Below are 12,076 nucleotides of genomic sequence, written 5' to 3' on the forward strand. Positions count from 1 at the left end.
AATATCTATTTATTCGGTTTCAATCAAGCCTATTTATATATGTTAATCATATAGGGCACACGCATTAATAAAGGAAATTTTCACATTGACTTTTAATTAGAAGCAATGATACAAAATTTAGGTAGTTTTCTTCCAAAAAGCTTAACCTCTAAGGCTTAATTAGTTACCTCTTTTATCCCAAGTGGTTGACAAATTTGAATAAAATCCTTGGACTTCAATATCAAAGTTTCACTTACTATGACTTTGTCCCTAACATTTATGTTTCTTAGTTGACTCCAAGAAAAAGACATGTTCTTAGGATAAACTCCAACCCAACAAACTTAGGTTGGATAACAAATTATCACTCTCACATGTATGTATGTATATATATTAAATTTAAGTCTAGTTTAATGATTAAGACATAAATTAATATTCTAAAGGTTGATAGTTTGATTTTCTGTTTCATAATTTTTAACACTAAAAATATATTAAATTATACAATTTACCTTAGTTCTGGTAATATATATAGATATAATGTTTATCCTAATTAGTATAATACATTTTAAGGTGTTGTTTGGTAATTTTTTTATTTTTTATTTTTTATTTTTAAAATTAATTAAGCTTATGTTTTTTTTTTTTCAATTTTTTACAATAATTTGAATCTTTTAAAGTAAGATAGTTGAATTCTTTGCTATTTTTTTTAACGAATTATATACAAAAGCAAAAAACAAAAAAACAAAAACAAAAGGTTTTGCTAAAAAGATTTAAAAAAACAGTTTTACATTTTCAAATTCTCTATAACATCTCCCATTAAATTTTCAAACTTAAAAGATTATATCTATAAGAAGTCAAACTTCTTCCTATAAAAATTTATGACTCATTAAAAACACTGAATTTCTTGAAAAGAAAAATAGATGAAAACAAAAATCATTTAAAATTTATGTGGAATTGAATTTTTTTTCTATGGATTTTAAATCACTACTAATCTTTTGGTCGAAAATATATATTCATTAATCGAATTATTTATTAGTCAAATTAATATTGATATGAATATCATTACTCAAAACGTTTCAATAACTATAATTTATTTTTACCAACTCTTTGGTATTTTTAAATAAGTAAATTTAAAAGCTCTTTAATTTAGTGGACTTAGCATATCAGATATGTATGATTGGTACATTATATGAAAAAAGGATACTAATTAAAAGAATTAAAAAGAAAAAAGAAACATAAAAACAGCCAAAGAGAAAGTATTTTAGCACACAGTAAGACCACAAACTTATGTCACTGAATTAAATGAATTTAAAGTTCATCATTTCACTTAAAAACACAATTAAGAAGTAAACCACTCACTAACCCATCACAATCAATCATTTTTTCCCCTCTTTTCCACTTTATTATTATTTTTCTAATTCTTTTTCCAATTGTCGGCCAAAGTATTCTATTTCTCCTTAAAAATAATTTTTAAAAAGCACACATGTCACATATATAACTTAATTACTAGTTTAATTAATCAATTTTAAATTAAAAATATCATTTGGGATTAGTGGAAATTTTACAATAGACACCCTTTCCAATAAACTATCATTTCTTGACTTAGAATGGAAATTTGGATTGCCACACCCATTTCGAGTCACAATTGTTGTTTGAAATAATTGTTTAAGAATTTCTATTCCAAAGATAATTTTGAAATGCTTAAGAAAAATTAAGAGTAACATTATTGCAACTATTTAAAGAATATGAATAATATTATTAAAATAAAAGACAAAGTTGAAGGATATTTTTTTATACCTATATATATATATAGGGATATAATTTAGCCTTGTTTTCTTATTTTTAATTAGACAAGATCTCATCGATCAATCCTTTCATAATTACTTGGAAAGAGGCACAAACTCCAATATCATCCCTCATTCGCCAATCACAAACTATACACGTGGAAAAGACTCTCTTCCTCCACCCCCACGAGTCTGGTCCGTGGCTTAGCCCCACCATCACCACCACCAAAAAGTCTAAGAGATTCATCTTCCTCTCCTTTCTCCCCACCAAAATATTAATACTTTTTTCTCAAAAGAAAAAGTAAAAAAGAAAGAAAGAAAAGAAAAGAAAAGAAAGAATGTTCTTAATTATTTATTAGAAACTAGAACACATGGAGTTAAAATTGTCAAAAAAAAAAAAATTATTTAATTAAGTAATTTTAAAAAGAGAGATAATTAAATTTCTTTTTTTAAAAAAAAAAAGAAAAGAAAAGAAAAAATTGTGTGTGTAGGAAAAATTTCATTGCATGCATAATGGTGTGCCCTTGTGTTTTGAGTATTTGGAGGAAGCACTTAGAATTGTTTTCCAATAATATAATGACTTGGGGTTAGGGACCCATTTTGAAATCCCACTTTTTCTGAAGGGTTCGATTGCAATTTGGGAAGGATCTTTCTTTGCTACCAAACAATGTCTTATGATTTTGTTTGGACCAATTTTAATTACACAAATCACTTTCATAATCATTTGATGTGTTGTCTAATTCCTATCTCAAACACGCTCTCCGTGGATGCCACTACACCCCCTTTTTATGCTTATGCTCCAATTATCATCTTAATAATACCTTTTTTTCTCGATTATTAAGTATTTATCGAGGATCAAACCTGTTGGGAAAAACCTTCCACTACTATCACAATAATATTAATAGAAAACAATAAAATAGGAAAAATAGGAATTTGTGTAGAAAACATCAAAATAGGAGGAAACTACAACTCGCCAAAAAGAAATTTTCCATGTGAAAATTTGTTACAGTCACATAAAATAGTTCTCTTCCATTTATTTGGCTAAATCGGAAGCTCTTTAGCCATCGACCCAACTTTTACCATACACATTGGATAACCGCCGAGCCAATGTCCACGTGTAAACTTTTGGAACCGTTAACATCATATCATCTATCATTCTAAAACGAACATACCATAAAGATGAATTCCATCTTCTTCAAAGGAAATCACCGTCTCTCCTGACGAGAAAGACATCGTCAGCATCCGATTCAGAGATCCTTGTCGAACGTACTTTGTCTTTCATCTACACATACTATTCGAATTCCTAGAAGCCTATGTTCTACTTGAAAAATTTCTTCTTTGAATTGTTGCTAGAATCACCTTCGAAACTCCACTAGATCATTGTCACCACTTACTCTTCAGGATTACCACTGTTCGATCTTCCCTTCAAGCCCTTGTGTAACCCAGATTGTATTAACACATCTTTGACTTACACTTGCTACGAGCTAAAGTTGATCCTTACATCAAATTTCTCCATATCAAACTTTATTGGACTCATAAAGCTTGACACACATATGCTTTACTCCTAGCAAATCAACAAATATTGAATAACTCATACTACTCAAAATATTGTAGCACGTTTCAAGAATTCTTTTATAATATGGAAGTTCAAAAAATATTGCAACCACATAGCGCATACTTAGAAGTTCAAGAAACTACGAACATAAAGCTCTAATATCAATTGATGGAAAATCCTCCATCTTTTTATATTCATGCTCCAACTTTATCTTAATAATACTCTACTTTTTTAAGATCATAAACTATGTACCTTCAAAGGTAAAAATATTTAATTACTTCACCTCGCATATTGTGTCGACTCAAAAAAAAAAAAATATTTTGATCGTCATTATGATCCATGCATATATATATATATTTGTGAAATGTCAACTTGAACATAATTTTGTTGGTTTAAGTACATATCACCAATTAAGAAGTCATAGAAAATCGAGTCTCTTCCCTAACCTCACCCCATATGTGTTTTGAACTCAAACGTTCAAATCTTCTTCTCTATATTTGTTGTACAGAAAATAAAGGTTAAGATTATGGTCTTTGAACTTTAGAAAAAAAAATAACCATTTTAATCTTTATATTTAAATGTGTATAGATGCATTAACATGACAGCATGTAATGCTCAGACCCTTGTAAGTTAAGTGTTTGGTTAAGAAATTTTTTGGTGACATAAATATTTTAAAAAGCATTAAAATAGTTTTTTCTGAAAAGTTCATACACTAAAACAAATATTAGGTTCAAGGAAAAAAGGAAAATACTTGTAAGCATGAAAATTTATAAACTAAAATGAGATTTACATTAAATCATTAATTAATTAATTGGATTTTTAATTGACTATTATTATATCAAAATGCCTCTAATTTTTTTTTTTTTTTTTTTTTTTTTTTTTTTGGTAATGTTTAAAGATTGTCCACTTGGATGTAGAATATTTGTAAGATACTAACTAACATGATAATGTTTTTTAAGAGTTTTCACAATATAAAGCACAAAGGAAAAGAGGAACAATGTTTAATAGATAAGACTAATACTTTTAGGTAACTCTTTAAAACTTTGTTATTTATTGGTTAATTGGTTAATGATGTTTTTAAAATTTACGAAGTTTTATTTTTTTTTTAAAAAAAAAAAACTTCTTATTTTTAAAATTTAACTAAGAATGTCAACGTTTCCTATAAAAAAGATGAAAATCATTATAAAATATTGTCAAAAAAACAAGTTTACAATTTTCAAAAGCCAAAAACAAAAAAATCAAACTAGACCTTAGACCTCCCTACTTGATAAACGTTTGATTTTTTAAAATAAAGTTTATTTACTCTCATTTTCTTACAATGGTTTGCATCTTTCTTAAGTAAAAAAAGTTGAATTCTTAGCCAAATTCCAAATTCTAAAAACAAGTTCTTAAAAATTATTTTTTTGAGTTTCCAGAACTTGGCTTAGATTTTTAAAACATCGATATTAAAAAGTAAATAACAAATCAATAAATTTAAAGGTGGAATGGGTGTTAATTATAGACTTAATTTTTAAAAATTAATAACTAAAAACTAAATTGATACTGCACATAGGGCCAAGTTTTTTGTTTTTGTGTTTTTTATTTTTCTTTTACAATAGTATACTTGTTTTCTTATCATTTCTTTCCCATGATTTTCATCTTATGTTTTATTTTTAGTTTTTGAAAATTGTACTTATTTTCACATTATTTATTTACCTTGACTTTCATGTGTGCTATTGAAACATTTGAATTTCTAATCAAATTCTAAAAATAAAGACAAATTTGAAAATACTTTTTTTTAAACATCCATAAAAAGTAGATAACAAAACAAAAAAGTAAAACTAGTATTTAAAGACATTTTTTAAAATAAAAAATGAAAAAACTAAGATCTCATTTAGTAACTATTTCGATTTTGGTTTTTTATTTCTAAAAAGTATGCCTATTCCCTTTCATTTTCTTACTATGATTATTGATTTGCATATAAAAGTTACACTCTTATCCAAATTCCCAAAAAAAAAAAAAAAAAAAAAAAAAAAAAAAAAAATTAAAAGACCATTTTTTTCTAGTTTTCAAATGTTAACTTGGTTTTTGAAAACATAGATAAAAAGTAAATATCAAAGCAAAAGTTTTAATGTGGAAACGTGCTTATAGACTTAATTTCAAAACTCAAAAATAAAAAAATGAAATGGTTCAAAAGGACCTAAATAATTATCAAATATTTTTTTAAAATTAACTTAGTTTTTGAAAACATAGATAAAAAGTAGATATCAAAGCAAGAATTTTAACCGTAGAAACATGCTTATAAACTTAATTTTCAAAACTCAAAAATAAAAAACGAAATGGTTCAAAAGACCTAAATAATTATCTAATATTTTTTAAAAATATATATCTTAATATCAATCCCTTAGTTGTTTAGATGTGTTTTAGTTTTACATTTAATATGGAGAATAAACATAAATGCAAGCACGGGGGAAAATATTCTTAGATTGAAAACGATAGGGATCTATGTGATTATGTTTTTTATAAGGTTAATCTGCCAAATTAGTGTTTAAAATTTTAGAATAATATTTAGAGAGAATATGATTAAATAACTATCTAATATCTACCCGAAACTTATTTAAGGCTGTTCTCTTTTTGTAAATAAACATAATAATAATAAACAAACTAACTAAAAAATAAAAACAAAAACTTAGCCCTTTAATTTATAATTCGAAAATTTGTTTTTTAAAGCATATAATTGTGTAGATATGAAGGTAAATTCCTTATTTCACTATATGCTATTCCAGTTTAAAATTTTAAATGTGAATTCGAAATTTGAACTTGTATTTGGTTGTAAATTTAAAAATTACAGAAAAAAATCAATAGATTTATTAAAATCTATTTTTTAAGACTAAAATAATTTAAAATAATGAGGTTGATTAATTTGACGGAAGCTTCTCTATTTTTATTTTATTTTATTTTTGGGAAAAAGTTGTCTCTTGTTTTCTAGATTTTGAAAAAAACAACAAATAAAAAACATTGAAAACAACATCTTTATTGTTTAGAAAATAGGTCATTTTTTAATTGCTTTTTAAAATAGTTCAAAATAAGTGTACTAAACATATATATATATATATATATATATATATATATATATATATATATATATATATATATATATATATTATATATATATATATATATATATTTTTTAAACATAAAAAAAAAGAAACAAATCACAAAACCAAATAGGACCTTAATTTTGTTTGAACAATTAAAAGTCCCTCACATCTAGGAATAAAAACACTAATTACATCTCAAAAATCGATGGCTCGATGCTCTATCTTTAATTTTTGAAAGTTTTTCTCTCTATTTTTGGTATTTGTTTAGAATAATAACATTAAGAATTATACATTATTCCAATTTCTAACTTTTTGATTGACGATATATATCTAATCTATGTAAGCAACTTCATTATCATGACTTTTTGAAAAAGAAAAAAAAAACCGAGTATTTTCCAAAGATATCTTAGTTTACTACCCTACTAATTCAAAGCAATTCCTAAATATATGATTTTTAAATATCACATTATTGGATAAACTAAATAAATAGAAGTGACTCCCTTAATTTAATGCTATCAAATGATGCAAAAGGGGTATCTGATACAAACCATTGTGGAACTTTTCTCTAAGAAAAAGAGAAACATATATATTAAAGAAGAGGGTTAGGTGTCATTTGAGGGTATTAAGGCAAAAAAGAAAAAGACCTAAGTTTTTATGTTATTTTAAGGAACAAAACACTGTGTGTCTGTGGTCCAAAAAATATAATAATTAATTAAAATTAAAAAAGTATATATATTCAATGTGTGATACATAGATTATGTCTGCCACTTATACTAAGTTAAATGGACAAAATGCCTTAGAATTTTATAAAGTAAAGAAGGCAAAGCTGCAAATGTGGAATAATAATATGTGGATTGGGATAGGGGAGAAGGGATAAGGTACCCCTTACTTTGGAATTTGAGAGAGAAAATGCCTTAAAAAAGGGGAAGTAATAAAACTTTGGTGTCCCTAAAACTTGATCCAAATTATTAATTGTAAAGGAGTTTTTTTTTTTGGTCACATCAAATTAGTCTCAACCATCGAATGTTGAACCAAATCATAGGAGTTGTCTTTCATCAAGATCTTTGTCGATCGAGCATTTCGTTATTATTTTACAAATTAGTAAGAATTATATTTATGAAGTTTGTGGATCAAGCCATGTGTTTGAGTCATTCTAATTCGACATATCTTATCTACAAATAGCAATGTCAACCTTTTTTTATAGGAATACCACCCGTCCATTATGTGTATTTACCGATTGTTAATATATGAGCATGTGTTGGAATCTTGTGTCTCAATATATCTTACGTACTTATAAATTAATCACGTCAACTTTTGATGTCCTTTAGAACCTAACTCTTCTTATTCTCTTTTTTTCTTCCTTACAATCCAATAGACTACACACAAACTCACAAAGAGAAAAAAAAGATCCCAACATATCACACTGTAACAAATATGGTTCCGTTAAATTATAAGTTTGCTTTCGAAATTTTTTGAATTGTGTCAATTATTTTTCGTATTTTAAATAGTTATTGGCATTAACATTAGACTAATGTACTGAGCGAGATTAACCAATTAAAAACAAAATTTAAGTTGATTAAGGGCCTATTTTAGAATATATTATATAAGACTAGGCATTAACCGATGAAGTTAGCGTAGAATTAGTGAAAGAAACCATGATCATTAAACGGTCTAATTTATCAATTTTAACAACTAAGAAAGCATGTTCATAAGGAAAAATGAGGATTTCAAGATATACCTTTGAAGACCTTCTTCAATCCATGAATTCAACTTCAATCTTGACTCCAAAAGCTTGTAGACCACCACTGGATCTTTCCTACTATTCTTTAGGACTTTAGATTAAATTGTGGGATTTAAAATGAACTTGAATTTAAGGAATTTTGGAGAAAAGAATTTTCTGGTTGAGTTGAAGAACCCTTCTTCCTAAAAAAAACCAACAACCAAATCAATTTGCACGTCTCTAATTCTCAACCTTTGAACTGAGTATTTGTTCACCTTCAGCATGCCATTAATCTTCACAAGAGAATGGCACCTCAATAGGCATAAAGAAAGTGGAAACCTTGGTGTTCAAAGTTAGAATTCTCCACTAAATGTGAATTTCACATTTTTAGTTGAATTCAAAATTATATCGTGAAGAGGCCGTCCTCTGTCCCTGAAGATCTATTTAACGATCTCATATAGGTATGTCTAGATTTGGTTGAAAGGTATGTCCCCTAGGCTCTTAAGATTCCTTATGAATCTTGGACTGGACTTTGGTGGCTACCGAAATGGTCATCGTCACCTATTAAGGATTCGGCATTCGGCGTATCGGGAGCTAAGAAAACTCCCTTCCACCTGGAGCTCTTCGCAGTCTCCCTGTAGGATAAGGCTTCTTTGTTTGGTGCTGATGGTAACAGCCCGAGCTCGAGTAAGAACTCTAGACCATCAGTGACTACGTGAAACAATTCTCGGCTACCATGTTAGACATTAGGGACATGCTCGAGAAGGATAAAGTGTTTTGCTTTGTTGAAGAATTAAAGCCATGGGCAAGAACTAAATTATACGAGTAGGAAGTTTAGGATCTTGCTTCTGCCCTAGCCACAACGGAGAGATTACTTGACTACAGCGATGAACAAGCTCCCGAAAAGAAAAATGTACAATCACCTCGGGTTTCTCATTTAGTAGCTGATAAACGTAATCGGACCTATTTTTTACATATCTCTGGTTATTTGGGACCCTATTCATATCTTTGGGCTTCTATTGAATCGAGAAATAGGTTTTATTATCCATCTTTTTGATATAATATAATATAAGGCATCCTCCGGATAATTCAAATCGAAGCAATTTAGTTCAAGGGAATACATGAAAAATAGTTCTTCAAAGGCATGTCTCTCAATTCCCTTGGTGTTTTAGTAAGAAAACATGCTATAATTTTCTCTATAATGCATATTGTTCTTGTATGTTTGTGAATGTGTTTATTCTTTCATAATGGGCTTAGAAAGGTCTTGCTTCCGCTCACTAGTTCTCTTGAATAAGAGTTCCTTCACATAAAACAAGAAGAGAGTGTCTTTAGAAATAAAGAAATATCTTTTGCATCAAATACTCATCGCACGCATCCTAGAGATAGGATATTATGGCTAGATACACTGAGAAGTATAGGTTATAATTTGAGTAAGTTGCTAGATACACTGAGAAGTATAGGTCATATATTAAGGTAATGCTTTCCAGAAACTACCTTTCATTGTATTTTATATCAATGTCATGAGTCACCATTCGGTGGTCATTTTGGAAGTCAGTGCACAGCAACTAAAGTACTCCAGAGTTGGTACTATTAGCCGACACTGGTTAAGAATACTAGAGACCACTTTAAGAAGTGCAACAGCTGCCAACGCACAGGGAATATTTCCAGAAGAAATGAGTTACCGTTGAATGTTATCTTTGAAGTTAAACTGTTTGATGGATGGGGAATTGACTTTGGGCCCATTTCTGCCCTCCAATTGTCACAGCTACATTCTAATAGCCATTGATTATGTATCAAAATGGGTTGAAGCAATTTCATGCGCTATGAATGATGCGGCAATAGTTTGAAGTTCCTAAAGAAGAATATTTTCACTCCATCCAATAAATACCTACGAGACTTTCATGCAAAAGAGAACAAAGACATTGGGGAAAACTTTGCCCAAATTATTACTTCAAAAAGCATTTACTCTTCGAGCTCTCGTGAAATCTTAAGTGAAAAATTAGGGTTTCTCTCTGGAAGCAAAAAGGGAACTTCAATTCCAACACTCTTTTTGAAGCAGTCATCTACAGAGCCGGAAGGAGCAAGGAATTGCATACCATGACTTGATTTTTTATCTCTATCTCTTTTCTTCTATAATTGTATATGTATTGTGTATTTTGTAAACATTGAAAGACTTCTTGTTCTCAATATGAATGCATCTTCAGTTTATCTTTTATCCATCTCTTCAACTTTATTCATGAGCAACTAATTTCTTTATGGGTTGAAAAACATCACAGCTAACATGAACTAAGTAAAGCTTAATTATGCGTTCAACTTGTTTTATGCCTGCTTTATAAACCACTTGAATGAATCGAGAGATTTTCTAAGTAGATTGAAATCTAGGTTTGGAAAGGCCAAAGATTTAAACCTCATAAAACAAGAAGAGAACATCTTTAGAAATAAAGAAATATCTTTTGCATCAAATAATCATCGCATAATTCTCAGTGTATCTACAATATATCTTTTGCATCAAATAATCATCTTCAGCAACGATAACCAGGAAATATTGTGGCTAAATACACTAAGAAATGTAGGTTGTTATTTAAGTAGGTTGCTTGAACGCATGATTTATACATTTACTTTGTATATAGAACGTATTATTTTGTAACAACTCCATCAAGATCGAAACAATATTTTTCAACGTATATATAGAACGTAATCCCTAAGTGAGACTTTGGACTCACCAAGACTTTAGTTGGGCTTATACTTGGGTTTAACTAGGTAAATAATGTGCTAACAAGATTTCACATAACACTCACTTCATCGCATAATTAAAATGCATCATTAGGATACATACAATTACCACTGAACAAACTAACTACTTTGACTAATAATGGCTAAACTATATATATATATATATATATATATATATATTATATAATTTTGAAACTTGAGGGAGGTATATGCCTCTCCTTGCCCCATTGGTAGATTCGCCTTTGAATGATCTTCGCCTCAACCATCAGCCGCTGGTTGGTTTAGACCTCAGCCATCAAGGACTTTTTGACCTCAACCTCAGCCGTTTGGAGTTGGTGGTAGGGATGAAAGAAACCAAGTTCAGTTTGGTTTGGGTCGATTATTGTTATTATTAAGGTTGAATCGAATAGGATTAGAGAAAGAGCGTAAAAATGAAAGGGATGGGCTTTTCATTTTCGTAATAAAATAATATGGTACGCATGCAACATTATCTCGCTTTTAAAAAAAATTTAGGTAACCCGCGCCTTTTTTGGGTGAAATTTCTATAGCATTTCTTATGAAATTCTATAATTAAATGCTATAGAAAGTAGTATTCGTTGGAGTGAGTGCAATTGGTGGTACCTTTTATCGCAGCCCAAATTATCTTAACACTCAATTCAGGTGATGCTACTCTACGATATGAAAGCATATTAGAGGGCTCACCATCGACCAAATTTTTTTACCATTATGATAGTAATTAGGCAATAATGTCATAATCTCTGGTGTGTACGCATCCTATTGATCTAAAATTTTATAAACGAATAATTAGAACCCAAAAAAAGTTAATAATTATTTTTCTATGAAAGATATATGCTCTTACTTGACTGTTCATTAGTCGATCAAATGATAATCAATGTACTACTAATATATTTGTAGAATGCTCAGATGTAACTAAAATATTGCTCCATCTACAAATCGAAAACAGCAGCAGGCGATTGATGACAAACAGTTGACGATAGTCATCGATGGTAGAACTAGAGAGAAAAAAAGGTTTGGAGTGAGGGGAGAGATCATATTTAGGGAAGGGGTGATTTAGGACCATAAACTTCTGGATCCCATCCACGAGTACCTGAAAAGCGTGGACTCGGTCCATGATTACCTTCTTCTGCAACGTGGCAGACATTTGGCAGAGGAGCGGGCAGACGAGCATTGGCGAGCGGAACGTGACAGCCATGTGGGTTAAAAATCGTGG

The sequence above is a fragment of the Benincasa hispida genome, chromosome 8 (assembly GCF_009727055.1).
Source record: "Benincasa hispida cultivar B227 chromosome 8, ASM972705v1, whole genome shotgun sequence".
NCBI classification, from domain to species: domain Eukaryota; kingdom Viridiplantae; phylum Streptophyta; class Magnoliopsida; order Cucurbitales; family Cucurbitaceae; genus Benincasa; species Benincasa hispida.